Source organism: Hemitrygon akajei, chromosome 9, assembly GCF_048418815.1.
Source record: "Hemitrygon akajei chromosome 9, sHemAka1.3, whole genome shotgun sequence".
NCBI lineage: Eukaryota > Metazoa > Chordata > Chondrichthyes > Myliobatiformes > Dasyatidae > Hemitrygon > Hemitrygon akajei.
The window spans coordinates 33,179,753-33,207,613 of NC_133132.1; positions in this window are offsets into that span (position 1 = coordinate 33,179,753).

A 27,861-nucleotide genomic window follows, 5' to 3' on the forward strand; every position below is an offset into this window, starting at 1 on the left:
TATGGCATCACATTGTGGAGTGTGTAGGGCGTGGCATCACGTTGTGGAGTGTGTAGGGTGTGGCATCACGTTGTGGAGTGTGTAGGGTGTGGCATCACATTGTGGAGTGTGTAGGCCGTGGCATCACGTTGTGGAGTGTGTAGGGTGTGGCATCACGTTGTGGAGTGTGTAAGGTATGGCATCACATTGTGGAGTGTGTAGGGCGTGGCATCACATTATGGAGTGTGTAGGGTGTGGCATCACGTTGTGGAGTGTGTAAGGTATGGCATCACATTGTGGAGTGTGTAGGGTGTGGCATCACATTATGGAGTGTGTAGGGTGTGGCATCACGTTGTGGAGTGTGTAAGGTATGGCATCACATTGTGGAGTGTGTAGGGTGTGGCATCACGTTGTGGAGTGTGTAGGGTGTGGCATCACATTATGGAGTGTGTAGGGTGTGGCATCACGTTGTGGAGTGTGTAAGGTATGGCATCACATTGTGGAGTGTGTAGGGTGTGGCATCACGTTGTGGAGTGTGTAGGGTGTGGCATCACATTATGGAGTGTGTAGGGTGTGGCATCACGTTGTGGAGTGTGTAGGGTGTGGCATCACATTGTGGTGTGTGTAGGGTGTGGCATCACATTATGGAGTGTGTAGGGTGTGGCATCACGTTGTGGAGTGTGTAGGGTGTGGCATCACGTTGTGGAGTGTGTGGGGCGTGGTATCACATTGTGGAGTGTGTGGGTTGTGGCATCACATTGTGGAGTGTGTGGGGCGTGGCATCACATTGTGGATTGTGTAGGGTGTGGCATCACATTGTGGAGTGTGTAGGGCGTGGCATCACATTGTGGAGTGTGTAGGGTGTGGCATCACATTGTGGATTGTGTAGGGCGTGGCATCACATTGTGGAGTGTGTAGGGTGTGGCATCACGTTGTGGAGTGTGTAGGGTGTGGCATCACATTGTGGAGTGTGTAGGGTATGGCATCACATTGTGGAGTGTGTAGGGAGTGGCATCACATTGTGGAGTGTGTAGGGCGTGGCATCACATTGTGGAGTGTGTAGGGTGTGGCATCACGTTGTGGATTGTGAAGGGAGTGGCATCACATTGTGGAGTGTGTAGGGCGTGGCATCACGTTGTGGAGTGTGTAGGGCGTGGCATCACGTTGTGGAGTGTGTGGGGCGTGGCATCACATTGTGGAGTGTGTAGGGTGTGGCATCACATGGTGGAGTGTGTAGGGTGTGGCATCACATTGTGGAGTGTGTAGGGTGTGGCATCACATTGTGGAGAGTGTAGGGTGTGGCATCACATTGTGGAGTGTGTAGGGTGTGGCATTACATTGTGGAGTGTGTAGGGCGTGGCATCACGTTGTGGAGTGTGTAGGATGTGGCATCACGTTGTGGAGTGTGTAGGGTGTGGCATCACGTTGTGGAGTGTGTAGGGCGTGGCATCACGTTGTGGAGTGCGTAGGGCGTGGCATCACGTTGTGGAGTGCGTAGGGCGTGGCATCACATTGTGGAGTGTGTAGGGCGTGGCATCACGTTGCGGAGTGCGTAGGGTGAGGCATCACATTGTGGAGTGTGTAGGGCGTGGCATCACGTTGTGGAGTGTGTAGAGCGTGGCATCACGTTGTGGAGTGTGTAGGGAGTGGCATCACATTGTGGATTGTGTAGGGTGTGGCATCACGTTGTGGAGTGTGTAGGGTGTGGCATCACGTTGTGGAGTGTGTAGGGTGTGGCATCACGTTGTGGAGTGTGTAAGGTGTGGCATCACATTGTGGAGTGTGTAGGGCGTGGCATCACGTTGTGGAGTGTGTAGGGTGTGGCATCACATTGTGTAGTGTGTAAGGTATGGCATCACATTGTGGAGTGTGTAGGGTGTGGCATCACGTTGTGGAGTGTGTAGGGTGTGGCATCACGTTGTGTAGTGTGTAAGGTATGGCATCACATTGTGGAGTGTGTAGGGCGTGGCATCACGTTGTGGAGTGTGTAGGGCGTGGCATCACGTTGTGGAGTGTGTAGGGTGTGGCATCACGTTGTGGAGTGTGTAAGGTATGGCATCACATTGTGGAGTGTGTAGGGCGTGGCATCACATGGTGGAGTGTGTAGGGCGTGGCATCACATTATGGAGTGTGTAGGGCGTGGCATCACGTTGTGGAGTGTGTAAGGTATGGCATCACATTGTGGAGTGTGTAGGGCGTGGCATCACATTGTGGAGTGTGTAGGGCGTGGCATCACGTTGTGGAGTGTGTAAGGTATGGCATCACGTTGTGGAGTGTGTAGGGCGTGGCATCACGTTGTGGAGTGCATAGGGTGAGGCATCACATTGTGGTGTGTGTAGGGCGTGGCATCACGTTGTGGAGTGTGTAGGGCGTGGCATCATATTATGGAGTGTGTAGGGCGTGGCATCACGTTGTGGAGTGTGTAGGGTGTGGCATCACATTGTGGAGTGTGTAGGGTGTGGCATCACGTTGTGGAGTGTGTAAGGTATGGCATCACAATGTGGAGTGTGTAGGGTGTGGCATCACATTGTGGAGTGTGTAGGGTGTGGCATCACGTTGTGGAGTGTGTAGGGTGTGGCATCACATTGTGGAGTGTGTAGGGTGTGGCATCACTTTATGGAGTGTGTAGGGTGTGGCATCACGTTGTGGAGTGTGTAGGGTGTGGCATCACGTTGTGGAGTGTGTAGGGTGTGGCATCACGTTGTGGAGTGCGTAGGGCGTGGCATCACGTTGTGGACTGTGTAGGGTGTGGCATCACATCGTGGAGTGTGTAGGGCGTGGCATCACGTTGTGGAGTGTGTAGGGTGTGGCATCACATTGTGGAGTGTGTAGGGTGTGGCATCACATTGTGGAGTGCGTAGGGCGTGGCATCACGTTGTGGACTGTGTAGGGTGTGGCATCACATCGTGGAGTGTGTAGGGCGTGGCATCACGTCGTGGAGTGTGTAGGGTGTGGCATCACGTTGTGGAGTGTGTAGGGTGTGGCATCACATTGTGGAGTGTGTAGGGTATGGCATAACATGGTGGAGTGTGTAGGGCGTGGCATCACGTTGTGGAGTGTGTAGGGTATGGCATCACGTTGTGGAGTGTGTAGTGTATGGCATCACATTGTGGAGTGTGTAGGGCGTGGCATCACATTGTGGAGTGTGTAGGGTGTGGCATCACGTTGTGGAGTGTGTCGGGTGTGGCATCACATTGTGGAGTGTGTAGGGCGTGGCATCACGTTGTGGAGTGTGTAGGGCGTGGCATCACGTTGTGGAGTGTGTACGGTGTGGCAGAACATTGTGGAGTGTGTAGGGTGTGGCATCACGTTGTGGAGTGTGTAAGGTATGGCATCACGTTGTGGAGTGTGTAAGGTATGGCATCACATTGTGGAGTGTGTAGGGCGTGGCATCACATTGTGGAGTGTGTAGGGTGTGGCATCACATTGTGGAGTGTGTAGGGCGCGGCATCACATTGTGGAGTGTGTAGGGCGCGGCATCACGTTGTGGAGTGTGTAGGGTATGGCATCACGTTGTGGAGTGTGTAGGGTGTGGCATCACGTTGTGGAGTGTGTAGGGCGTGGCATCACGTTGTGGAGTGTGTAGGGTGCGGCATCACATTGTGGAGTGTGTAGGGCGCGGCATCACATTGTGGAGTGTGTAGGGTATGGCATCACATTGTGGAGTGTGTAGGGCGTGGCATCACGTTGTGGAGTGTGTAGGGCGTGGCATCACATTGTGGAGTGTGTAGGGCGTGGCATCACGTTGTGGAGTGTGTAGGGAGTGGCATCACGTTGTGGAGTGTGTAATGTATGGCATCACATTGTGGAGTGTGTAGGGTGTGGCATCACGTTGTGGAGTGTGTAGGGTGCGGCATCACGTTGTGGAGTGTGTAGGGTGTGGCATCACGTTGTGGAGTGTGTAGGGCATGGCAACACATTGTGGAGTGTGTAGGGTGTGGCAGAACATTGTGGAGTGTGTAGGGCGTGGCATCACATTGTGGAGTGTGTAGGGTGTGGCAGAGCATGGTGGAGTGTGTAGGGTGTGGCATCACGTTGTGGAGTGTGTAGGGTGTGGCATCACGTTGTGGAGTGTGTAGGGTATGGCATCACATTGTGGAGTGTGTAAGGTATGGCATCACATTGTGGAGTGTGTATGGCGTGGCATCACGTTGTGGAGTGTGTAGGGTGTGGCATCACATTGTGGAGTGTGTAGGGTGTGGCATCACGTTGTGGAGTGTGTAGGACGTGGCATCACGTTGTGGAGTGTGTAGGGTGTGGCATCACATTGTGGAGTGTGTAGGGTGTGGCATCACATGGTGGAGTGTGTAGGGTGTGGCATCACGTTGTGGAGTGTGTAGGGTGTGGCATCACGTTGTGGAGTGTGTAGGGTGTGGCATCACATGGTGGAGTGTGTAGGGCGTGGCATCACATTGTGGAGTGTGTAGGGTGTGGCATCACGTTGTGTAGTGTGTAGGGTGTGGCATCACATTGTGGAGTGTGTAGGGCGTGGCATCACATTGTGGAGTGTGTAGGGTGTGGCATCACATTGTGGAGTGTGTAGGGTGTGGCATCACGTTGTGGAGTGTGTAGGGCGTGGCATCACGTTGTGGAGTGTGTAGGGTGTGGCATCACGTTGTGGAGTGTGTAGGGCGTGGCATCACGTTGTGGAGTGTGTAGGGTATGGCATCACGTTGTGGAGTGTGTCGGGTGTGGCATCACATTGTGGAGTGTGTAGGGCGTGGCATCACGTTGTGGAGTGTGTACGGTGTGGCAGAACATTGTGGAGTGTGTAGGGTGTGGCAGAGCATTGTGGAGTGTGTAGGGCGTGGCAGAGCATTGTGGAGTGTGTAGGGTGTGGCAGAGCATGGTGGAGTGTGTAGGGTGTGGCATCACATTGTGGAGTGTGTAGGGCGTGGCATCACGTTGTGGAGTGTGTACGGTGTGGCAGAACATTGTTGAGTGTGTAGGGAGTGGCATCACATTGTGGAGTGTGTAGGGCGCGGCATCACATTGTGGAGTGTGTAGGGCGTGGCATCACGTTGTGGAGTGTGTAGGGCGTGGCATCACGTTGTGGAGTGTGTAGGGTGTGGCATCACGTTGTGGAGTGTGTAGGGTGTGGCATCACGTTGTGGAGTGTGTAGGGTGTGGCATCACATTGTGGAGTGTGTAGGGTGTGGCATCACGTTGTGGAGTGTGTAGGGTGTGGCATCACGTTGTGTAGTGTGTAAGGTATGGCATCACATTGTGGAGTGTGTAGGGCGTGGCATCACGTTGTGGAGTGTGTAGGGTGTGGCATCACGTTGTGGAGTGTGTAGGGCGTGGCATCACATTGTGGAGTGTGTAGGGCGTGGCATCACGTTGTGGAGTGTGTAGGGTGTGGCATCACGTTGTGGAGTGTGTAAGGTATGGCATCACATTGTGGAGTGTGTAGGGCGTGGCATCACATGGTGGAGTGTGTAGGGCGTGGCATCACATTATGGAGTGTGTAGGGTGTGGCATCACGTTGTGTAGTGTGTAAGGTGTGGCATCACATTGTGGAGTGTGTAGGGCGTGGCATCACGTTGTGGAGTGTGTAGGGTGTGGCATCACATTGTGGAGTGTGTAAGGTATGGCATCACATTGTGGAGTGTGTAGGGTGTGGCATCACGTTGTGGAGTGTGTAGGGTGTGGCATCACGTTGTGGAGTGTGTAGGGTGTGGCATCACATTGTGGAGTGTGTAGGGTGTGGCATCACGTTGTGGAGTGTGTAGGGTGTGGCATCACGTTGTGTAGTGTGTAAGGTATGGCATCACATTGTGGAGTGTGTAGGGCGTGGCATCACGTTGTGGAGTGTGTAGGGTGTGGCATCACGTTGTGGAGTGTGTAGGGCGTGGCATCACATTGTGGAGTGTGTAGGGCGTGGCATCACGTTGTGGAGTGTGTAGGGTGTGGCATCACGTTGTGGAGTGTGTAAGGTATGGCATCACATTGTGGAGTGTGTAGGGCGTGGCATCACATGGTGGAGTGTGTAGGGCGTGGCATCACGTTGTGGAGTGTGTAAGGTATGGCATCACATTGTGGAGTGTGTAGGGTGTGGCATCACATTATGGAGTGTGTAGGGTGTGGCATCACGTTGTGGAGTGTGTAAGGTATGGCATCACATTGTGGAGTGTGTAGGGTGTGGCATCACATTGTGGAGTGTGTAGGGTGTGGCATCACGTTGTGGAGTGTGTAGGGTGTGGCATCACATTGTGGAGTGTGTAGGGTGTGGCATCACATTATGGAGTGTGTAGGGTGTGGCATCACGTTGTGGATAGCGTAGGGTGTGGCATCACGTTGTGGATAGCGTAGGGCGTGGCATCACATCGTGGACTGTGTAGGGCGTGGCATCACGTTGTGGAGTGTGTAGGGCGTGGCATCACGTTGTGGAGTGTGTAGGGCGTGGCATCACATTGTGGAGTGTGTAGGGCGTGGCATCACATTGTGGAGTGCGTAGGGCGTGGCATCACGTTGTGGACTGTGTAGGGTGTGGCATCACATCGTGGAGTGTGTAGGGCGTGGCATCACGTCGTGGAGTGTGTAGGGTGTGGCATCACGTTGTGGAGTGTGTAGGGTGTGGCATCACATTGTGGAGTGTGTAGGGTATGGCATAACATGGTGGAGTGTGTAGGGTATGGCATAACATGGTGGAGTGTGTAGGGCGTGGCATCACGTTGTGGAGTGTGTAGGGTATGGCATCACGTTGTGGAGTGTGTAGGGTATGGCATCACATTGTGGAGTGTGTAGGGCGTGGCATCACGTTGTGGAGTGTGTAGGGTATGGCATCACGTTGTGGAGTGTGTCGGGTGTGGCATCACATTGTGGAGTGTGTAGGGCGTGGCATCACGTTGTGGAGTGTGTACGGTGTGGCAGAACATTGTGGAGTGTGTAGGGTGTGGCAGAGCATGGTGGAGTGTGTAGGGTGTGGCATCACGTTGTGGAGTGTGTAAGGTATGGCATCACATTGTGGAGTGTGTAGGGCGTGGCATCACATTGTGGAGTGTGTAGGGCGTGGCATCACGTTGTGGAGTGTGTAGGGTGTGGCATCACATTGTGGAGTGTGTAGGGTGTGGCATCACGTTGTGGAGTGTGTAGGGTGTGGCATCGCATTGTGGAGTGTGTAGGACGTGGCATCACGTTGTGGAGTGTGTAGGGTGTGGCATCACATTGTGGAGTGTGTAGGGTGTGGCATCACATGGTGGAGTGTGTAGGGTGTGGCATCACGTTGTGGAGTGTGTAGGGTGTGGCATCACGTTGTGGAGTGTGTAGGGTGTGGCATCACATGGTGGAGGGTGTAGGGCGTGGCATCACATTGTGGAGTGTGTAGGGTGTGGCATCACGTTGTGGAGTGTGTAGGGCGTGGCATCACGTTGTGGAGTGTGTAGGGCGTGGCATCACGTTGTGGAGTGTGTAGGGTGTGGCATCACATTGTGGAGTGTGTAGGGCGTGGCATCACGTTGTGGAGTGTGTAGGGTGTGGCATCACGTTGTGGAGTGTGTAGGGTGTGGCATCACGTTGTGGAGTGTGTAGGGCGTGGCATCTCATTGTGGAGTGTGTGGGGCGTGGCATCACATTGTGGAGTGTGTAGGGTGTGGCATCACATTGTGGAGTGTGTAGGGTGTGGCATCACGTTGTGGAGTGTGTAGGGTGTGGCATCGCATTGTGGAGTGTGTAGGACGTGGCATCACGTTGTGGAGTGTGTAGGGTGTGGCATCACATTGTGGAGTGTGTAGGGTGTGGCATCACATGGTGGAGTGTGTAGGGTGTGGCATCACGTTGTGGAGTGTGTAGGGTGTGGCATCGCATTGTGGAGTGTGTAGGACGTGGCATCACGTTGTGGAGTGTGTAGGGTGTGGCATCACATTGTGGAGTGTGTAGGGTGTGGCATCACATGGTGGAGTGTGTAGGGTGTGGCATCACGTTGTGGAGTGTGTAGGGTGTGGCATCACGTTGTGGAGTGTGTAGGGTGTGGCATCACATGGTGGAGTGTGTAGGGCGTGGCATCACATTGTGGAGTGTGTAGGGCGTGGCATCACGTTGTGGAGTGTGTAGGGAGTGGCATCACGTTGTGGAGTGTGTAATGTATGGCATCACATTGTGGAGTGTGTAGGGTGTGGCATCACGTTGTGGAGTGTGTAGGGTGCGGCATCACGTTGTGGAGTGTGTAGGGTGTGGCATCACGTTGTGGAGTGTGTAGGGTGTGGCATCACGTTGTGGAGTGCATAGGGTGTGGCATCACATTGTGGAGTGTGTAGGGCGTGGCATCACATTGTGGAGTGTGTAGGGTGTGGCAGAGCATGGTGGAGTGTGTAGGGTGTGGCATCACGTTGTGGGGTGTGGAGGGTATGGCATCACATTGTGGAGTGTGTAGGGTATGGCATCACGTTGTGGAGTGTGTCGGGTGTGGCATCACATTGTGGAGTGTGTAGGGCGTGGCATCACGTTGTGGAGTGTGTAGGGCGTGGCATCACATTGTGGAGTGTGTAGGGTGTGGCATCACATTGTGGAGTGTGTAGGGCGTGGCATCACATTGTGGAGTGTGTAGGGCGTGGCAACACATTGTGGAGTGTGTAGGGTGTGGCAGAACATTGTGGAGTGTGTAGGGCGTGGCATCACATTGTGGAGTGTGTAGGGTGTGGCAGAGCATGGTGGAGTGTGTAGGGTGTGGCATCACGTTGTGGAGTGTGTAGGGTATGGCATCACATTGTGGAGTGTGTAAGGTATGGCATCACATTGTGGAGTGTGTAGGGCGTGGCATCACGTTGTGGAGTGTGTAGGGTGTGGCATCACATTGTGGAGTGTGTAGGGTGTGGCATCACGTTGTGGAGTGTGTAGGGTGTGGCATCGCATTGTGGAGTGTGTAGGACGTGGCATCACGTTGTGGAGTGTGTAGGGTGTGTCATCACATTGTGGAGTGTGTAGGGTGTGGCATCACATGGTGGAGTGTGTAGGGTGTGGCATCACGTTGTGGAGTGTGTAGGGTGTGGCATCACGTTGTGGAGTGTGTAGGGTGTGGCATCACATGGTGGAGTGTGTAGGGCGTGGCATCACATTGTGGAGTGTGTAGGGTGTGGCATCACGTTGTGGAGTGTGTAGGGCGTGGCATCACGTTGTGGAGTGTGTAGGGTGTGGCATCACATTGTGGAGTGTGTAGGGCGTGGCATCACGTTGTGGAGTGTGTAGGGTGTGGCATCAGGTTGTGGAGTGTGTTAGGGTGTGGCATCACGTTGTGGAGTGTGTAGGGCGTGGCATCTCATTGTGGAGTGTGTGGGGCGTGGCATCACATTGTGGAGTGTGTAGGGTGTGGCATCACATTGTGGAGTGTGTAGGGTGTGGCATCACGTTGTGGAGTGTGTAGGGTGTGGCATCGCATTGTGGAGTGTGTAGGACGTGGCATCACGTTGTGGAGTGTGTAGGGTGTGGCATCACATTGTGGTGTGTGTAGGGTGTGGCATCACATGGTGGAGTGTGTAGGGTGTGGCATCACGTTGTGGAGTGTGTAGGGTGTGGCATCGCATTGTGGAGTGTGTAGGACGTGGCATCACGTTGTGGAGTGTGTAGGGTGTGGCATCACATTGTGGAGTGTGTAGGGTGTGGCATCACATGGTGGAGTGTGTAGGGTGTGGCATCACGTTGTGGAGTGTGTAGGGTGTGGCATCACGTTGTGGAGTGTGTAGGGTGTGGCATCACATGGTGGAGTGTGTAGGGCGTGGCATCACATTGTGGAGTGTGTAGGGCGTGGCATCACGTTGTGGAGTGTGTAGGGTGTGGCATCACGTTGTGGAGTGTGTAGGGTGTGGCATCACGTTGTGGAGTGTGTAGGGTGTGGCATCACGTTGTGGAGGGTGTAGGGTGTGGCATCACATGGTGGAGTGTGTAGGGCGTGGCATCACATTGTGGAGTGTGTAGGGTGTGGCATCACGTTGTGGAGTGTGTAGGGCGTGGCATCACGTTGTGGAGTGTGTAGGGTGTGGCATCACATTGTGGAGTGTGTAGGGCGTGGCATCACGTTGTGGAGTGTGTAGGGTGTGGCATCACGTTGTGGAGTGTGTAGGGTGTGGCATCACGTTGTGGAGTGTGTAGGGCGTGGCATCTCATTGTGGAGTGTGTGGGGCGTGGCATCACATTGTGGAGTGTGTAGGGTGTGGCATCACATTGTGGAGTGTGTAGGGTGTGGCATCACGTTGTGGAGTGTGTAGGGTGTGGCATCGCATTGTGGAGTGTGTAGGACGTGGCATCACGTTGTGGAGTGTGTAGGGTGTGGCATCACATTGTGGAGTGTGTAGGGTGTGGCATCACATGGTGGGGTGTGTAGGGTGTGGCATCACGTTGTGGAGTGTGTAGGGTGTGGCATCGCATTGTGGAGTGTGTAGGACGTGGCATCACGTTGTGGAGTGTGTAGGGTGTGGCATCACATTGTGGAGTGTGTAGGGTGTGGCATCACATGGTGGAGTGTGTAGGGTGTGGCATCACGTTGTGGAGTGTGTAGGGTGTGGCATCACGTTGTGGAGTGTGTAGGGTGTGTCATCACATGGTGGAGTGTGTAGGGAGTGGCATCACGTTGTGGAGTGTGTAATGTATGGCATCATATTGTGGAGTGTGTAGGGTGTGGCATCACGTTGTGGAGTGTGTAGGGTGCGGCATCACGTTGTGGAGTGTGTAGGGTGTGGCATCACGTTGTGGAGTGTGTAGGGTGTGGCATCACGTTGTGGAGTGCATAGGGTGTGGCATCACATTGTGGAGTGTGTAGGGCGTGGCATCACATTGTGGAGTGTGTAGGGTGTGGCAGAGCATGGTGGAGTGTGTAGGGTGTGGCATCACGTTGTGGGGTGTGGAGGGTATGGCATCACATTGTGGAGTGTGTAGGGTATGGCATCACGTTGTGGAGTGTGTCGGGTGTGGCATCACATTGTGGAGTGTGTAGGGCGTGGCATCACGTTGTGGAGTGTGTAGGGCGTGGCATCACATTGTGGAGTGTGTAGGGTGTGGCATCACATTGTGGAGTGTGTAGGGCGTGGCATCACATTGTGGAGTGTGTAGGGCGTGGCAACACATTGTGGAGTGTGTAGGGTGTGGCAGAACATTGTGGAGTGTGTAGGGCGTGGCATCACATTGTGGAGTGTGTAGGGTGTGGCAGAGCATGGTGGAGTGTGTAGGGTGTGGCATCACGTTGTGGAGTGTGTAGGGTATGGCATCACATTGTGGAGTGTGTAAGGTATGGCATCACATTGTGGAGTGTGTAGGGCGTGGCATCACGTTGTGGAGTGTGTAGGGTGTGGCATCACATTGTGGAGTGTGTAGGGTGTGGCATCACGTTGTGGAGTGTGTAGGGTGTGGCATCGCATTGTGGAGTGTGTAGGACGTGGCATCACGTTGTGGAGTGTGTAGGGTGTGTCATCACATTGTGGAGTGTGTAGGGTGTGGCATCACATGGTGGAGTGTGTAGGGTGTGGCATCACGTTGTGGAGTGTGTAGGGTGTGGCATCACGTTGTGGAGTGTGTAGGGTGTGGCATCACATGGTGGAGTGTGTAGGGCGTGGCATCACGTTGTGGAGTGTGTAGGGTGTGGCATCACATGGTGGAGTGTGTAGGGCGTGGCATCACATTGTGGAGTGTGTAGGGTGTGGCATCACGTTGTGGAGTGTGTAGGGCGTGGCATCACGTTGTGGAGTGTGTAGGGTGTGGCATCACATTGTGGAGTGTGTAGGGCGTGGCATCACGTTGTGGAGTGTGTAGGGTGTGGCATCAGGTTGTGGAGTGTGTTAGGGTGTGGCATCACGTTGTGGAGTGTGTAGGGCGTGGCATCTCATTGTGGAGTGTGTGGGGCGTGGCATCACATTGTGGAGTGTGTAGGGTGTGGCATCACATTGTGGAGTGTGTAGGGTGTGGCATCACGTTGTGGAGTGTGTAGGGTGTGGCATCGCATTGTGGAGTGTGTAGGACGTGGCATCACGTTATGGAGTGTGTAGGGTGTGGCATCACATTGTGGAGTGTGTAGGGTGTGGCATCACATGGTGGAGTGTGTAGGGTGTGGCATCACGTTGTGGAGTGTGTAGGGTGTGGCATCGCATTGTGGAGTGTGTAGGACGTGTCATCACGTTGTGGAGTGTGTAGGGTGTGGCATCACATTGTGGAGTGTGTAGGGTGTGGCATCACATGGTGGAGTGTGTAGGGTGTGGCATCACGTTGTGGAGTGTGTAGGGTGTGGCATCACGTTGTGGAGTGTGTAGGGTGTGGCATCACATGGTGGAGTGTGTAGGGCGTGGCATCACATTGTGGAGTGTGTAGGGCGTGGCATCACGTTGTGGAGTGTGTAGGGAGTGGCATCACGTTGTGGAGTGTGTAATGTATGGCATCACATTGTGGAGTGTGTAGGGTGTGGCATCACGTTGTGGAGTGTGTAGGGTGCGGCATCACGTTGTGGAGTGTGTAGGGTGTGGCATCACGTTGTGGAGTGTGTAGGGTGTGTCATCACGTTGTGGAGTGCATAGGGTGTGGCATCACATTGTGGAGTGTGTAGGGCGTGGCATCACATTGTGGAGTGTGTAGGGTGTGGCAGAGCATGGTGGAGTGTGTAGGGTGTGGCATCACGTTGTGGAGTGTGGAGGGTATGGCATCACATTGTGGAGTGTGTAGGGTATGGCATCACGTTGTGGAGTGTGTCGGGTGTGGCATCACATTGTGGAGTGTGTAGGGCGTGGCATCACGTTGTGGAGTGTGTAGGGCGTGGCATCACATTGTGGAGTGTGTAGGGTGTGGCATCACATTGTGGAGTGTGTAGGGCGTGGCATCACATTGTGGAGTGTGTAGGGCGTGGCAACACATTGTGGAGTGTGTAGGGTGTGGCAGAACATTGTGGAGTGTGTAGGGCGTGGCATCACATTGTGGAGTGTGTAGGGTGTGGCAGAGCATGGTGGAGTTTGTAGGGTGTGGCATCACGTCGTGGAGTGTGTAGGGCGTGGCATCACGTTGTGGAGTGTGTAGGGTGTGGCATCACATTGTGGAGTGTGTAGGGTGTGGCATCACGTTGTGGAGTGTGTAGGGTGTGGCATCACGTTGTGTAGTGTGTAAGGTATGGCATCACATTGTGGAGTGTGTAGGGCGTGGCATCACGTTGTGGAGTGTGTAGGGTGTGGCATCACGTTGTGGAGTGTGTAGGGTGTGGCATCACATTGTGGAGTGTGTAGGGCGTGGCATCACGTTGTGGAGTGTGTAGGGTGTGGCATCACGTTGTGGAGTGTGTAAGGTATGGCATCACATTGTGGAGTGTGTAGGGCGTGGCATCACATGGTGGAGTGTGTAGGGCGTGGCATCACATTATGGAGTGTGTAGGGCGTGGCATCACGTTGTGGAGTGTGTAAGGTATGGCATCACATTGTGGAGTGTGTAGGGTGTGGCATCACATTATGGAGTGTGTAGGGTGTGGCATCACGTTGTGGAGTGTGTAAGGTATGGCATCACATTGTGGAGTGTGTAGGTTGTGGCATCACATTGTGGAGTGTGTAGGGTGTGGCATCACGTTGTGGAGTGTGTAGGGTGTGGCATCACATTGTGGAGTGTGTAGTGTGTGGCATCACATTATGGAGTGTGTAGGGTGTGGCATCACGTTGTGGAGTGTGTAGGGTGTGGCATCACGTTGTGGAGTGTGTAGGGTGTGGCATCACGTTGTGGAGTGCGTAGGGCGTGGCATCACGTTGTGGACTGTGTAGGGTGTGGCATCACATCGTGGAGTGTGTAGGGCGTGGCATCACGTTGTGGAGTGTGTAGGGTGTGGCATCACATTGTGGAGTGTGTAGGGTGTGGCATCACATTGTGGAGTGCGTAGGGCGTGGCATCACGTTGTGGACTGTGTAGGGTGTGGCATCACATCGTGGAGTGTGTAGGGCGTGGCATCACGTCGTGGAGTGTGTAGGGTGTGGCATCACGTTGTGGAGTGTGTAGGGTGTGGCATCACATTGTGGAGTGTGTAGGGTATGGCATAACATGGTGGAGTGTGTAGGGCGTGGCATCACGTTGTGGAGTGTGTAGGGTATGGCATCACGTTGTGGAGTGTGTAGGGTATGGCATCACATTGTGGAGTGTGTAGGGCGTGGCATCACGTTGTGGAGTGTGTAGGGTATGGCATCACGTTGTGGAGTGTGTCGGGTGTGGCATCACATTGTGGAGTGTGTAGGGCGTGGCATCACGTTGTGGAGTGTGTACGGTGTGGCAGAACATTGTGGAGTGTGTAGGGTGTGGCAGAGCATGGTGGAGTGTGTAGGGTGTGGCATCACGTTGTGGAGTGTGTAAGGTATGGCATCACATTGTGGAGTGTGTAGGGCGTGGCATCACATTGTGGAGTGTGTAGGGTGTGGCATCACATTGTGGAGTGTGTATGGTGTGGCATCACATTGTGGAGTGTGTAGGGCGCGGCATCACGTTGTGGAGTGTGTAGGGTATGGCATCACATTGTGGAGTGTGTAGGGCGTGGCATCACGTTGTGGAGTGTGTAGGGTGTGGCATCACATTGTGGAGTGTGTAGGGCGTGGCATCACGTTGTGGAGTGTGTAGGGTGTGGCATCACATTGTGGAGTGTGTAGGGCGCGGCATCACATTGTGGAGTGTGTAGGGTATGGCATCACATTGTGGAGTGTGTAGGGCGTGGCATCACGTTGTGGAGTGTGTAGGGTGTGGCATCACATTGTGGAGTGTGTAGGGCGTGGCATCACGTTGTGGAGTGTGTAGGGAGTGGCATCACGTTGTGGAGTGTGTAATGTATGGCATCACATTGTGGAGTGTGTAGGGTGTGGCATCACGTTGTGGAGTGTGTAGGGTGCGGCATCACGTTGTGGAGTGTGTAGGGTGTGGCATCACGTTGTGGAGTGTGTAGGGTGTGGCATCACGTTGTGGAGTGCATAGGGCGTGGCATCACATTGTGGATTGTGTAGGGTGTGGCAGAGCATGGTGGAGTGTGTAGGGTGTGGCATCACGTTGTGGAGTGTGTAGGGTATGGCATCACATTGTGGAGTGTGTAGGGTATGGCATCACGTTGTGGAGTGTGTCGGGTGTGGCATCACATTGTGGAGTGTGTAGGGCGTGGCATCACGTTGTGGAGTGTGTAGGGCGTGGCATCACATTGTGGAGTGTGTAGGGTGTGGCATCACATTGTGGAGTGTGTAGGGCGTGGCATCACATTGTGGAGTGTGTAGGGCGTGGCAACACATTGTGGAGTGTGTAGGGTGTGGCAGAACATTGTGGAGTGTGTAGGGCGTGGCATCACATTGTGGAGTGTGTAGGGTGTGGCAGAGCATGGTGGAGTGTGTAGGGTGTGGCATCACGTTGTGGAGTGTGTAGGGTATGGCATCACATTGTGGAGTGTGTAAGGTATGGCATCACATTGTGGAGTGTGTAGGGCGTGGCATCACGTTGTGGAGTGTGTAGGGTGTGGCATCACATTGTGGAGTGTGTAGGGTGTGGCATCACGTTGTGGAGTGTGTAGGGTGTGGCATCGCATTGTGGAGTGTGTAGGACGTGGCATCACGTTGTGGAGTGTGTAGGGTGTGGCATCACATTGTGGAGTGTGTAGGGTGTGGCATCACATGGTGGAGTGTGTAGGGTGTGGCATCACGTTGTGGAGTGTGTAGGGTGTGGCATCACGTTGTGGAGTGTGTAGGGTGTGGCATCACATGGTGGAGTGTGTAGGGCGTGGCATCACATTGTGGAGTGTGTAGGGCGCGGCATCACGTTGTGGAGTGTGTAGGGTGTGGCATCACATTGTGGAGTGTGTAGGGCGTGGCATCACGTTGTGGAGTGTGTAGGGTGTGGCATCACATTGTGGAGTGTGTAGGGCGTGGCATCACGTTGTGGAGTGTGTAGGGTGTGGCATCACATTGTGGAGTGTGTAGGGCGCGGCATCACATTGTGGAGTGTGTAGGGTATGGCATCACATTGTGGAGTGTGTAGGGCGTGGCATCACGTTGTGGAGTGTGTAGGGTGTGGCATCACATTGTGGAGTGTGTAGGGCGTGGCATCACGTTGTGGAGTGTGTAGGGAGTGGCATCACGTTGTGGAGTGTGTAATGTATGGCATCACATTGTGGAGTGTGTAGGGTGTGGCATCACGTTGTGGAGTGTGTAGGGTGCGGCATCACGTTGTGGAGTGTGTAGGGTGTGGCATCACGTTGTGGAGTGTGTAGGGTGTGGCATCACGTTGTGGAGTGCATAGGGTGTGGCATCACATTGTGGAGTGTGTAGGGCGTGGCATCACATTGTGGATTGTGTAGGGTGTGGCAGAGCATGGTGGAGTGTGTAGGGTGTGGCATCACGTTGTGGAGTGTGTAGGGTATGGCATCACATTGTGGAGTGTGTAGGGTATGGCATCACGTTGTGGAGTGTGTCGGGTGTGGCATCACATTGTGGAGTGTGTAGGGCGTGGCATCACGTTGTGGAGTGTGTAGGGCGTGGCATCACATTGTGGAGTGTGTAGGGTGTGGCATCACATTGTGGAGTGTGTAGGGCGTGGCATCACATTGTGGAGTGTGTAGGGCGTGGCAACACATTGTGGAGTGTGTAGGGTGTGGCAGAACATTGTGGAGTGTGTAGGGCGTGGCATCACATTGTGGAGTGTGTAGGGTGTGGCAGAGCATGGTGGAGTGTGTAGGGTGTGGCATCACGTTGTGGAGTGTGTAGGGTATGGCATCACATTGTGGAGTGTGTAAGGTATGGCATCACATTGTGGAGTGTGTAGGGCGTGGCATCACGTTGTGGAGTGTGTAGGGTGTGGCATCACATTGTGGAGTGTGTAGGGTGTGGCATCACGTTGTGGAGTGTGTAGGGTGTGGCATCGCATTGTGGAGTGTGTAGGACGTGGCATCACGTTGTGGAGTGTGTAGGGTGTGGCATCACATTGTGGAGTGTGTAGGGTGTGGCATCACATGGTGGAGTGTGTAGGGTGTGGCATCACGTTGTGGAGTGTGTAGGGTGTGGCATCACGTTGTGGAGTGTGTAGGGTGTGGCATCACGTTGTGGAGTGTGTAGGGCGTGGCATCACGTTGTGGAGTGTGTAGGGTGTGGCATCACATTGTGGAGTGTGTAGGGCGTGGCATCACGTTGTGGAGTGTGTAGGGTGTGGCATCACATTGTGGAGTGTGTAGGGCGTGGCATCACGTTGTGGAGTGTGTAGGGTGTGGCATCACGTTGTGGAGTGTGTAGGGTGTGGCATCACGTTGTGGAGTGTGTAGGGCGTGGCATCTCATTGTGGAGTGTGTGGGGCGTGGCATCACATTGTGGAGTGTGTAGGGCGTGGCATCACATTGTGGAGTATGTAGGGTGTGGCATCACGTTGTGTAGTGTGTAGGGTGTGGCATCACGTTGTGGAGTGTGTAGGGTGTGGCATCACGTTGTGTAGTGTGTAGGGTGTGGCATCACATTGTGGAGTGTGTAGGGCGTGGCATCACATTGTGGAGTGTGTAGGGTGTGGCATCACATTGTGGAGTGTGTAGGGTGTGGCATCACTTTGTGGAGTGTGTAGGGCGTGGCATCACGTTGTGGAGTGTGTAGGGTGTGGCATCACATTGTGGAGTGTGTAGGGCGTGGCATCACGTTGTGGAGTGTGTAGGGTATGGCATCACGTTGTGGAGTGTGTCGGGTGTGGCATCACATTGTGGAGTGTGTAGGGCGTGGCATCACGTTGTGGAGTGTGTACGGTGTGGCAGAACATTGTGGAGTGTGTAGGGCGTGGCAGAGCATTGTGGAGTGTGTAGGGTGTGGCAGAGCATGGTGGAGTGTGTAGGGTGTGGCATCACATTGTGGAGTGTGTAGGGCGTGGCATCACGTTGTGGAGTGTGTACGGTGTGGCAGAACATTGTTGAGTGTGTAGGGAGTGGCATCACATTGTGGAGTGTGTAGGGCGCGGCATCACATTGTGGAGTGTGTAGGGCGTGGCATCACGTTGTGGAGTGTGTAGGGCGTGGCATCACGTTGTGGAGTGTGTAGGGAGTGGCATCACATTGTGGAGTGTGTAGGGAGTGGCATCACATTGTGGAGTGTGTAGGGCGCGGCATCACATTGTGGAGTGTGTAGGGCGTGGCATCACGTTGTGGAGTGTGTAGGGCGTGGCATCACGTTGTGGAGTGTGTAGGGAGTGGCATCACATTGTGGAGTGTGTAGGGTGTGGCATCACGTTGTGGAGTGTGTAGGGTGTGGCATCACGTTGTGGAGTGTGTAGGGCGTGGCATCACATTGTGGAGTGTGTAGGGTGTGGCATCACGTTGTGGAGTGTGTAGGGTGTGGCATCACATTGTGGAGTGTGTAGGGTGTGGCATCACGTTGTGGAGTGTGTAGGGCGTGGCATCACGTTGTGGAGTGTGTAGGGTGTGGCATCACATTGTGGAGTGTGTAGGGTGTGGCATCACGTTGTGGAGTGTGTAGGGTGTGGCATCACGTTGTGGAGTGCATAGGGAGTGGCATCACATTGTGGAGTGTGTAGGGAGTGGCATCACGTTGTGGAGTGTGTAGGGCGTGGCATCACGTTGTGGAGTGTGTAGGGCGTGGCAGAGCATGGTGGAGTGTGTAGTGCGTGGCAGAGCATTGTGGAGTGTGTAGAGTGTGGCATCACATTGTGGAGTGTGTAGGGCGTGGCATCACATTGTGGAGTGTGTAGGGCGTGGCATCACATTGTGGAGTGTGTAGGGCGTGGCATCACGTTGTGGAGTGTGTACGGTGTGGCAGAAAATTGTGGAGTGTGTAGGGCGTGGCAGAGCATTGTGGAGTGTGTAGGGTGTGGCAGAGCATGGTGGAGTGTGTAGGGTGTGGCATCACATTGTGGAGTGTGTAGGGCGTGGCATCACGTTGTGGAGTGTGTACGGTGTGGCAGAACATTGTTGAGTGTGTAGGGAGTGGCATCACATTGTGGAGTGTGTAGGGCGCGGCATCACATTGTGGAGTGTGTAGGGCGTGGCATCACGTTGTGGAGTGTGTAGGGCGTGGCATCACGTTGTGGAGTGTGTAGGGAGTGGCATCACATTGTGGAGTGTGTAGGGAGTGGCATCACATTGTGGAGTGTGTAGGGCGCGGCATCACATTGTAGAGTGTGTAGGGTGTGGCATCACGTTGTGGAGTGTGTAGGGCGTGGCATCACGTTGTGGAGTGTGTAGGGAGTGGCATCACATTGTGGAGTGTGTAGGGTGTGGCATCACGTTGTGGAGTGTGTAGGGTGTGGCATCACGTTGTGGAGTGTGTAGGGCGTGGCATCACATTGTGGAGTGTGTAGGGTGTGGCATCACGTTGTGGAGTGTGTAGGGTGTGGCATCACATTGTGGAGTGTGTAGGGTGTGGCATCACGTTGTGGAGTGTGTAGGGCGTGGCATCACGTTGTGGAGTGTGTAGGGTGTGGCATCACATTGTGGAGTGTGTAGGGTGTGGCATCACGTTGTGGAGTGTGTAGGGTGTGGCATCACGTTGTGGAGTGCATAGGGAGTGGCATCACATTGTGGAGTGTGTAGGGAGTGGCATCACGTTGTGGAGTGTGTAGGGCGTGGCATCACGTTGTGGAGTGTGTAGGGAGTGGCATCACATTGTGGAGTGTGTAGGGCGTGGCAGAGCATGGTGGAGTGTGTAGTGCGTGGCAGAGCATTGTGGAGTGTGTAGAGTGTGGCATCACATTGTGGAGTGTGTAGGGCGTGGCATCACATTGTGGAGTGTGTAGGGCGTGGCATCACATTGTGGAGTGTGTAGGGCGCGGCATCACGTTGTGGAGTGTGTAAGGTGTGGCATCACATTGTGGAGTGTGTAGGGCGTGGCATCACGTTGTGGAGTGTGTAAGGTATGGCATCACATTGTGTAGTGTGTAGGGTGTGGCATCACATTATGGAGTGTGTAGGGTGTGGCATCACGTTGTGGAGTGTGTAAGGTATGGCATCACATTGTGGAGTGTGTGGGGTGTGGCATCACGTTGTGGAGTGTGTGGGTTGTGGTATCACATTGTGGAGTGTGTAGGGTGTGGCATCACATTGTGGAGTGTGTAGGGTGTGGCATCACATTGTGGAGTGTGTAGGGCGCGGCATCACGTTGTGGAGTGTGTAGGGTATGGCATCACATTGTGGAGTGTGTAGGGCGTGGCATCACGTTGTGGAGTGTGTAGGGTGTGGCATCACATTGTGGAGTGTGTAGGGCGTGGCATCACGTTGTGGAGTGTGTAGGGTGTGGCATCACATTGTGGAGTGTGTAGGGCGTGGCATCACATTGTGGATTGTGTAGGGTGTGGCAGAGCATGGTGGAGTGTGTAGGGTGTGGCATCACGTTGTGGAGTGTGTAGGGTATGGCATCACATTGTGGAGTGTGTAGGGTATGGCATCACGTTGTGGAGTGTGTCGGGTGTGGCATCACATTGTGGAGTGTGTAGGGCGTGGCATCACGTTGTGGAGTGTGTAGGGCGTGGCATCACATTGTGGAGTGTGTAGGGTGTGGCATCACATTGTGGAGTGTGTAGGGCGTGGCATCACATTGTGGAGTGTGTAGGGCGTGGCAACACATTGTGGAGTGTGTAGGGTGTGGCAGAACATTGTGGAGTGTGTAGGGCGTGGCATCACATTGTGGAGTGTGTAGGGTGTGGCAGAGCATGGTGGAGTGTGTAGGGTGTGGCATCACGTTGTGGAGTGTGTAGGGTATGGCATCACATTGTGGAGTGTGTAAGGTATGGCATCACATTGTGGAGTGTGTAGGGCGTGGCATCACGTTGTGGAGTGTGTAGGGTGTGGCATCACATTGTGGAGTGTGTAGGGTGTGGCATCACGTTGTGGAGTGTGTAGGGTGTGGCATCGCATTGTGGAGTGTGTAGGACGTGGCATCACGTTGTGGAGTGTGTAGGGTGTGGCATCACATTGTGGAGTGTGTAGGGTGTGGCATCACATGGTGGAGTGTGTAGGGTGTGGCATCACGTTGTGGAGTGTGTAGGGTGTGGCATCACGTTGTGGAGTGTGTAGGGTGTGGCATCACATGGTGGAGTGTGTAGGGCGTGGCATCACATTGTGGAGTGTGTAGGGTGTGGCATCACGTTGTGGAGTGTGTAGGGCGTGGCATCACGTTGTGGAGTGTGTAGGGTGTGGCATCACATTGTGGAGTGTGTAGGGCGTGGCATCACGTTGTGGAGTGTGTAGGGTGTGGCATCACGTTGTGGAGTGTGTAGGGTGTGGCATCACGTTGTGGAGTGTGTAGGGCGTGGCATCTCATTGTGGAGTGTGTGGGGCGTGGCATCACATTGTGGAGTGTGTAGGGCGTGGCATCACATTGTGGAGTATGTAGGGTGTGGCATCACGTTGTGTAGTGTGTAGGGTGTGGCATCACGTTGTGGAGTGTGTAGGGTGTGGCATCACGTTGTGTAGTGTGTAGGGTGTGGCATCACATTGTGGAGTGTGTAGGGCGTGGCATCACATTGTGGAGTGTGTAGGGTGTGGCATCACATTGTGGAGTGTGTAGGGTGTGGCATCACTTTGTGGAGTGTGTAGGGCGTGGCATCACGTTGTGGAGTGTGTAGGGTGTGGCATCACATTGTGGAGTGTGTAGGGCGTGGCATCACGTTGTGGAGTGTGTAGGGTATGGCATCACGTTGTGGAGTGTGTCGGGTGTGGCATCACATTGTGGAGTGTGTAGGGCGTGGCATCACGTTGTGGAGTGTGTACGGTGTGGCAGAACATTGTGGAGTGTGTAGGGCGTGGCAGAGCATTGTGGAGTGTGTAGGGTGTGGCAGAGCATGGTGGAGTGTGTAGGGTGTGGCATCACATTGTGGAGTGTGTAGGGCGTGGCATCACGTTGTGGAGTGTGTACGGTGTGGCAGAACATTGTTGAGTGTGTAGGGAGTGGCATCACATTGTGGAGTGTGTAGGGCGCGGCATCACATTGTGGAGTGTGTAGGGCGTGGCATCACGTTGTGGAGTGTGTAGGGCGTGGCATCACGTTGTGGAGTGTGTAGGGAGTGGCATCACATTGTGGAGTGTGTAGGGAGTGGCATCACATTGTGGAGTGTGTAGGGCGCGGCATCACATTGTGGAGTGTGTAGGGCGTGGCATCACGTTGTGGAGTGTGTAGGGCGTGGCATCACGTTGTGGAGTGTGTAGGGAGTGGCATCACATTGTGGAGTGTGTAGGGTGTGGCATCACGTTGTGGAGTGTGTAGGGTGTGGCATCACGTTGTGGAGTGTGTAGGGCGTGGCATCACATTGTGGAGTGTGTAGGGTGTGGCATCACGTTGTGGAGTGTGTAGGGTGTGGCATCACATTGTGGAGTGTGTAGGGTGTGGCATCACGTTGTGGAGTGTGTAGGGCGTGGCATCACGTTGTGGAGTGTGTAGGGTGTGGCATCACATTGTGGAGTGTGTAGGGTGTGGCATCACGTTGTGGAGTGTGTAGGGTGTGGCATCACGTTGTGGAGTGCATAGGGAGTGGCATCACATTGTGGAGTGTGTAGGGAGTGGCATCACGTTGTGGAGTGTGTAGGGCGTGGCATCACGTTGTGGAGTGTGTAGGGCGTGGCAGAGCATGGTGGAGTGTGTAGTGCGTGGCAGAGCATTGTGGAGTGTGTAGAGTGTGGCATCACATTGTGGAGTGTGTAGGGCGTGGCATCACATTGTGGAGTGTGTAGGGCGTGGCATCACATTGTGGAGTGTGTAGGGCGTGGCATCACGTTGTGGAGTGTGTACGGTGTGGCAGAAAATTGTGGAGTGTGTAGGGCGTGGCAGAGCATTGTGGAGTGTGTAGGGTGTGGCAGAGCATGGTGGAGTGTGTAGGGTGTGGCATCACATTGTGGAGTGTGTAGGGCGTGGCATCACGTTGTGGAGTGTGTACGGTGTGGCAGAACATTGTTGAGTGTGTAGGGAGTGGCATCACATTGTGGAGTGTGTAGGGCGCGGCATCACATTGTGGAGTGTGTAGGGCGTGGCATCACGTTGTGGAGTGTGTAGGGCGTGGCATCACGTTGTGGAGTGTGTAGGGAGTGGCATCACATTGTGGAGTGTGTAGGGAGTGGCATCACATTGTGGAGTGTGTAGGGCGCGGCATCACATTGTAGAGTGTGTAGGGTGTGGCATCACGTTGTGGAGTGTGTAGGGCGTGGCATCACGTTGTGGAGTGTGTAGGGAGTGGCATCACATTGTGGAGTGTGTAGGGTGTGGCATCACGTTGTGGAGTGTGTAGGGTGTGGCATCACGTTGTGGAGTGTGTAGGGCGTGGCATCACGTTGTGGAGTGTGTAGGGCGTGGCATCACATTGTGGAGTGTGTAGGGTGTGGCATCACATTGTGGATTGTGTAGGGCGTGGCATCACATTGTGGAGTGTGTAGGGCGTGGCAACACATTGTGGAGTGTGTAGGGTGTGGCAGAACATTGTGGAGTGTGTAGGGCGTGGCATCACATTGTGGAGTGTGTAGGGTGTGGCAGAGCATGGTGGAGTGTGTAGGGTGTGGCATCACGTTGTGGAGTGTGTAGGGTATGGCATCACATTGTGGAGTGTGTAAGGTATGGCATCACATTGTGGAGTGTGTAGGGCGTGGCATCACGTTGTGGAGTGTGTAGGGTGTGGCATCACATTGTGGAGTGTGTAGGGTGTGGCATCACGTTGTGGAGTGTGTAGGGTGTGGCATCGCATTGTGGAGTGTGTAGGACGTGGCATCACGTTGTGGAGTGTGTAGGGTGTGGCATCACATTGTGGAGTGTGTAGGGTGTGGCATCACATGGTGGAGTGTGTAGGGTGTGGCATCACGTTGTGGAGTGTGTAGGGTGTGGCATCACATGGTGGAGTGTGTAGGGCGTGGCATCACATTGTGGAGTGTGTAGGGCGTGGCATCACGTTGTGGAGTGTGTAGGGCGTGGCATCACGTTGTGGAGTGTGTAGGGTGTGGCATCACATTGTGGAGTGTGTAGGGCGTGGCATCACGTTGTGGAGTGTGTAGGGTGTGGCATCACGTTGTGGAGTGTGTAGGGTGTGGCATCACGTTGTGGAGTGTGTAGGGCGTGGCATCTCATTGTGGAGTGTGTAGGGTGTGGCATCGCATTGTGGAGTGTGTAGGACGTGGCATCGCATTGTGGAGTGTGTAGGGTGTGGCATCACATTGTGGAGTGTGTAGGGTGTGGCATCACATGGTGGAGTGTGTAGGACGTGGCATCGCATTGTGGAGTGTGTAGGGTGTGGCATCACGTTGTGGAGTGTGTAGGGCGTGGCATCACGTTGTGGAGTGTGTAGGGCGTGGCATCACATTGTGGAGTGTGTAGGGTGTGGCATCACATTGTGGATTGTGTAGGGCGTGGCATCACATTGTGGAGTGTGTAGGGCGTGGCAACACATTGTGGAGTGTGTAGGGTGTGGCAGAACATTGTGGAGTGTGTAGGGCGTGGCATCACATTGTGGAGTGTGTAGGGTGTGGCAGAGCATGGTGGAGTGTGTAGGGTGTGGCATCACGTTGTGGAGTGTGTAGGGTATGGCATCACATTGTGGAGTGTGTAAGGTATGGCATCACATTGTGGAGTGTGTAGGGCGTGGCATCACGTTGTGGAGTGTGTAGGGTGTGGCATCACATTGTGGAGTGTGTAGGGTGTGGCATCACGTTGTGGAGTGTGTAGGGTGTGGCATCGCATTGTGGAGTGTGTAGGACGTGGCATCACGTTGTGGAGTGTGTAGGGAGTGGCATCACATTGTGGAGTGTGTAGGGCGTGGCATCACATTGTGGAGTGTGTAGGGTGTGGCAGAGCATGGTGGAGTGTGTAGGGTGTGGCATCACGTTGTGGAGTGTGGAGGGTATGGCATCACATTGTGGAGTGTGTAGGGTATGGCATCACGTTGTGGAGTGTGTCGGGTGTGGCATCACATTGTGGAGTGTGTAGGGCGTGGCATCACGTTGTGGAGTGTGTAGGGCGTGGCATCACATTGTGGAGTGTGTAGGGTGTGGCATCACGTTGTGGAGTGTGTAGGGCGTGGCATCACATTGTGGAGTGTGTAGGGCGTGGCAACACATTGTGGAGTGTGTAGGGTGTGGCAGAACATTGTGGAGTGTGTAGGGCGTGGCATCACATTGTGGAGTGTGTAGGGTGTGGCAGAGCATGGTGGAGTGTGTAGGGTGTGGCATCACGTCGTGGAGTGTGTAGGGCGTGGCATCACGTTGTGGAGTGTGTAGGGCGTGGCATCACGTTGTGGAGTGTGTAGGGTGTGGCATCACATTGTGGAGTGTGTAGGGCGCGGCATCACATTGTAGAGTGTGTAGGGTGTGGCATCACGTTGTGGAGTGTGTAGGGCGTGGCATCACGTTGTGGAGTGTGTAGGGAGTGGCATCACATTGTGGAGTGTGTAGGGCGCGGCATCACATTGTAGAGTGTGTAGGGTGTGGCATCACGTTGTGGAGTGTGTAGGGCGTGGCATCACGTTGTGGAGTGTGTAGGGAGTGGCATCACATTGTGGAGTGTGTAGGGTGTGGCATCACATTGTGGAGTGTGTAGGGCGCGGCATCACATTGTGGAGTGTGTAGGGCGTGGCATCACGTTGTGGAGTGTGTAGGGCGTGGCATCACGTTGTGGAGTGTGTAGGGAGTGGCATCACATTGTGGAGTGTGTAGGGTGTGGCATCACGTTGTGGAGTGTGTAGGGTGTGGCATCACGTTGTGGAGTGTGTAGGGCGTGGCATCACATTGTGGAGTGTGTAGGGTGTGGCATCACGTTGTGGAGTGTGTAGGGTGTGGCATCACATTGTGGAGTGTGTAGGGTGTGGCATCACGTTGTGGAGTGTGTAGGGCGTGGCATCACGTTGTGGAGTGTGTAGGGTGTGGCATCACATTGTGGAGTGTGTAGGGTGTGGCATCACGTTGTGGAGTGTGTAGGGTGTGGCATCACGTTGTGGAGTGCATAGGGAGTGGCATCACATTGTGGAGTGTGTAGGGAGTGGCATCACGTTGTGGAGTGTGTAGGGCGTGGCATCACGTTGTGGAGTGTGTAGGGCGTGGCAGAGCATGGTGGAGTGTGTAGTGCGTGGCAGAGCATTGTGGAGTGTGTAGAGTGTGGCATCACATTGTGGAGTGTGTAGGGCGTGGCATCACATTGTGGAGTGTGTAGGGCGTGGCATCACGTTGTGGAGTGTGTACGGTGTGGCAGAACATTGTTGAGTGTGTAGGGAGTGGCATCACATTGTGGAGTGTGTAGGGCGCGGCATCACATTGTGGAGTGTGTAGGGCGTGGCATCACGTTGTGGAGTGTGTAGGGCGTGGCATCACGTTGTGGAGTGTGTAGGGAGTGGCATCACATTGTGGAGTGTGTAGGGAGTGGCATCACATTGTGGAGTGTGTAGGGCGCGGCATCACATTGTGGAGTGTGTAGGGCGTGGCATCACGTTGTGGAGTGTGTAGGGCGTGGCATCACGTTGTGGAGTGTGTAGGGAGTGGCATCACATTGTGGAGTGTGTAGGGTGTGGCATCACGTTGTGGAGTGTGTAGGGTGTGGCATCACGTTGTGGAGTCTGTAGGGTGTGGCATCACATGGTGGAGTGTGTAGGGAGTGGCATCACATTGTGGAGTGTGTAGGGCGTGGCATCACGTTGTGGAGTGTGTAGGGCGTGGCATCACGTTGTGGAGTGTGTAGGGAGTGGCATCACATTGTGGAGTGTGTAGGGAGTGGCATCACATTGTGGAGTGTGTAGGGCGCGGCATCACATTGTGGAGTGTGTAGGGCGTGGCATCACGTTGTGGAGTGTGTAGGGCGTGGCATCACGTTGTGGAGTGTGTAGGGAGTGGCATCACATTGTGGAGTGTGTAGGGTGTGGCATCACGTTGTGGAGTCTGTAGGGTGTGGCATCACGTTGTGGAGTCTGTAGGGTGTGGCATCACATGGTGGAGTGTGTAGGGAGTGGCATCACATTGTGGAGTGTGTAGGGCGTGGCATCACGTTGTGGAGTGTGTAGGGAGTGGCATCACGTTGTGGAGTGTGTAATGTATGGCATCACATTGTGGAGTGTGTAGGGTGTGGCATCACGTTGTGGAGTGTGTAGGGTGTGGCATCACGTTGTGGAGTGTGTAGGGTGTGGCATCACGTTGTGGAGTGTGTAGGGCGTGGCATCACATTGTGGAGTGTGTAATGTATGGCATCACATTGTGGAGTGTGTAGGGTGTGGCATCACGTTGTGGAGTGTGTAGGGTGTGGCATCACGTTGTGGAGTGTGTAGGGTGTGGCATCACGTTGTGGAGTGTGTAGGGCGTGGCATCACATTGTGGAGTGTGTAGGGTGTGGCAGAGCATGGTGGAGTGTGTAGGGTGTGGCATCACGTTGTGGAGTGTGGAGGGTATGGCATCACATTGTGGAGTGTGTAGGGTATGGCATCACGTTGTGGAGTGTGTCGGGTGTGGCATCACATTGTGGAGTGTGTAGGGCGTGGCATCACGTTGTGGAGTGTGTAGGGCGTGGCATCACATTGTGGAGTGTGTAGGGTGTGGCATCACGTTGTGGAGTGTGTAGGGCGTGGCATCACATTGTGGAGTGTGTAGGGCGTGGCAACACATTGTGGAGTGTGTAGGGTGTGGCAGAACATTGTGGAGTGTGTAGGGCGTGGCATCACATTGTGGAGTGTGTAGGGTGTGGCAGAGCATGGTGGAGTGTGTAGGGTGTGGCATCACGTCGTGGAGTGTGTAGGGCGTGGCATCACGTTGTGGAGTGTGTAGGGCGTGGCATCACGTTGTGGAGTGTGTAGGGTGTGGCATCACATTGTGGAGTGTGTAGGGCGCGGCATCACATTGTAGAGTGTGTAGGGTGTGGCATCACGTTGTGGAGTGTGTAGGGCGTGGCATCACGTTGTGGAGTGTGTAGGGAGTGGCATCACATTGTGGAGTGTGTAGGGCGCGGCATCACATTGTAGAGTGTGTAGGGTGTGGCATCACGTTGTGGA